Source organism: Bison bison, unplaced genomic scaffold (genome assembly GCF_000754665.1).
Source record: "Bison bison bison isolate TAMUID 2011002044 unplaced genomic scaffold, Bison_UMD1.0 scf7180017864141, whole genome shotgun sequence".
Taxonomy (NCBI): domain Eukaryota; kingdom Metazoa; phylum Chordata; class Mammalia; order Artiodactyla; family Bovidae; genus Bison; species Bison bison.
In genome coordinates this window covers 2,793,697-2,797,297 of record NW_011494713.1, presented here as the reverse complement: position 1 = coordinate 2,797,297, position 3,601 = coordinate 2,793,697, and positions in this window count along the sequence as shown.

Here is a 3,601-nt window from a genome sequence, read left to right as displayed (position 1 = left end):
AGGCGGCTGGCGACGTCGCCGAGTCATGCCTAGCCGGCGCGATTTGGTTCTCTGAGTGCTTTTCTTTCCGTCTACCGCTCCACTGCTCAAAGCGTAGGCGCGTCCAGAATGAAGGACTGAAAACAAAGTGGGGTGGAAGAGGTCAGTTCATTCCTTCTTACCCCTTTCAGCAAAAAATAAATTTGGGGGTTCTGGGCGCACGAGGATGACGTCACGGCTAGCGAAATTACTGGAAAGGGAGCTAGACCACCGGGCACTGCGGCCGGAAATGCGCCTGCGCGATGGTAGGCCAGGTAGTTCTCCCCCACTCTCTCACCTCACTGGCGGTTACGGTCCGCATGCCCTAGGAGCCTGAGCTTGCTTCACGGTGTACCCCACTGGGAGGAGGGTCCAGAACAAATGCCCGCGAGGGTTTTTTGTAGTTGATAGTTAAATGTGCTTAAATTTTGCGTACTTTAAAAATTTTAAACGCTTGCTTTTACTACACGGTGCGCTAGAATTGACAGACAAGTTAATGGACGAAAAAAAATCATCATAAAGAAAGGAAAATGGAATACGCCCCTGTAGCCACCCTGCTGTACTCCGAGCAGTCAGTGCTCCGGGGCCAGAGCCTCCCACCCTGGTCAGCCAGGTTTGGTCAGGTGATCAGGCCTCCTATGTTGGCAGTGGTGCGCTAGCCCACCTGTGAATTCTCTGTGAATACTGTCCCGTAAGATGTTTGGGGCAGAAACATAGTATCCAAGGCGTGCCCTCCCAGCTGGGACAACACAGTGTAGCTGAAGTGTTCATTTATATTCTATCAAATTAACTTACTGCTCTGTTTCAGACTTTAGATGACAAAAAAGGTTCAAAAATTATTTTCAGTGTAATACATGTGTAAATAAGAAACAGGAAGTTAATTTTCCCCTAGAGAATATTAAATTTGAAATGACCTCATCACTTGCCTTTAAAGATGACTTGCAAGGAATGTACAACACTGGACATAAACTTCATAAACCAGTATTGCGCAAATGTAAACTTTGACACCACACCGTGACCCAGATGTGCAAAGGTACACTTTGTATTTCTGTTCTTAAACCGTCCCACTCCGTTCTAGCTCTTTTAAGTACTCTTGCATGAAGTCCACTTAGCAGAGCCACTCTGAAATCTGGGTCTAAAGTTCTGAACGTGTAAATTGCTATAGCGACGTCATTTCTTATCAAAGAAGTTTCTGGCAGCATTTTTCAACAACATGAAGAAATTACACAGAGCTTTCTGCTAAAGAATGGCTGTTTACATACGTTTAGATGTGAAGTAATCATCACTCCTCAAGGTAGAAAGTTCCACCGTTGGAAAACGTTTATATCTAACTCTGCACTTATGAAATTGCTCTGTGATTATCTCTGTCTTACATTAATTCCTAAAAAGTTTTGATGTCTTTGCACGATTTATGAGGTAATATAATTTATCTGTAAACATATACAGTATAATAATTCATTATGGACATTTTTAGAAACAGCCCTACCCTGAAAGAAACCTTTGAGGCATGGGTTTAGATCAGGGATTAGCAAACTTTCAGAGACTAGATCCTAGGTATGTTGGGCTTTGTGGGCCATGCATTCTCTGTCTCAAATACTCAGCTCTGCCCTCATATCACGAAGCAACTATAGACAATACATAAAAGAATAAGCCTGATTGTGTCCTGGTAAAACTACTTACAAAAAAACCCAATTTGGCCCAGGAGGTCTAAATGTCTATTTGAGGCATTTTCTTTTTAATATCTTTTGTTTATTAATAGTCTAGAAAAAAATAACAAGAGCGTACTTCATTCATTCTATAAACATTGATTGAGTACATTAATGTTGAAGATCCAGAGGAATAAGATTCAGTCTCTGCCCTCAAAAAACTTAGAAGCAAGTTGGATGAGGGGTAAAAAATGGAAGGAGGAGGAGATAAGCAGTGCCATGCCATGTGTTAAAAACCAACTCTTCAGAAAATAAGCTTTGGTACTTTTTTTTTAGCATTTCCCAATCCCCCTTGATGTAAATACTTGCAAAATGGCCAATCTCAAGCTACCAACTTGAGGTCCTTGCTCACAAAATTCCTGACATTTCATCATTAAGTTTTCATAAGTGAAATATGAGCCAGGTGTAAGTGGATAGATCCCATTTTTTAAGTCTCAATATTCAAAATTCAACTATAATAATAAGAGGTGATTGTTCACATGGTAGAAGAATTCTTCCTTGACAAAATGAGTCAATGGATTCAATCAGTCAACAAGAATTTATTGAGCAAACTTTAATCCTGTGTCCAGGAACTTACATAGTAACACAAGATGGTACATATGTCCAAAAGTGGTATAAATAACAGCCATTGATCATGCTTCCATTGTCTCAAAAATGAAGCCCAAGCTCCTTAACTAGGTACAAGGCCTTCCACAACTTAACTCCTCGTCTCTCAAGCTTCACTCCCATTACTCTATAGAAAGGATCTGCTGCAAACAAGTTTATTCTCATCTCTAGAAATACTTGTACATTGTATTTTTCTCACCTAGGATCACTCCTTCAAGTCAATACACTCCCCCACGTGCCCATTATTACTGCTGCTTCCCTAACAGAAAACACCCAAGCAGAATCATTTTTTTCTCTGACCTCCACCATAATTATTTGTACACGTCACCTGACAATTCATCACTTGTAACATACCTTCTATTATCTAAAGCTATTTCTCCTGTTACCAGTCCAGATCACACCCTCATTAATTCTGGCCTAGGTTGCAACAATAACCTCCTCCAGATTCCCTTGTTTCCAGGTTGAAGTCACCATCCTCAAAACTATTTATTATTGGTGCCATATGTTATCCCTGTAGAACTAAATTTTGATTATGACACCCAGATAATTGTCATTAGCTCTCCACAGAGTTTCAAAGTAATATCTCATTCCTATCTTAACGCTAAATCAAGTGAGTCCATTAAGCATTCCAAGCTTGTTTTGTGCTTTCCTGCCTCTAGGCTTCAACACAACATTTTCACTGCAAATTGAAATTCTTATCTCTCATTTTGACTTCATTGTTTTACCCATCTTTCAAGACTTCCCTGAATTGAAACTTTGCCCAACAGTTTTTCCCTGATAATGTTTTTTTGATCAGACATATTCTCTAAATACTCTATATTCCCGTATGACTTTATTACCTTTCTGGTGTCACTTACCCATTTGGTCTTGTGTTATACTTAGTTGTGTGCACATTTATTAGACAAGGTCCTTGAAAACAGGGTCAAGTCTCAATTGTCATATGTACCATGCAATGCCTAAGCTAATTTCTTGGCATGATAGCATTTTCTGCTAAAGTTAATGAATTATTGAACTGTCCCTTTTACCACTAGAGAAGAAATTCATTTAAATCAGTAAATCAGAGGGGGCTCCATTTAGGACCCCAAGGGATCCCGGAGATGGCTGTCCCTCACCAGACATCCCGGAACCCCCTCCAACACATTTGAGGCCAGGCACTACTAGCCGGCTCCCTGGACTCCTGTCCCATGGCCTCCTGGCTGGACTCTCCTTTGCAGTGGGGTCCTCCTTGGGTCTCTTGCCCCTACTACTTCTGCTGCTGCTCCCACTGCTGG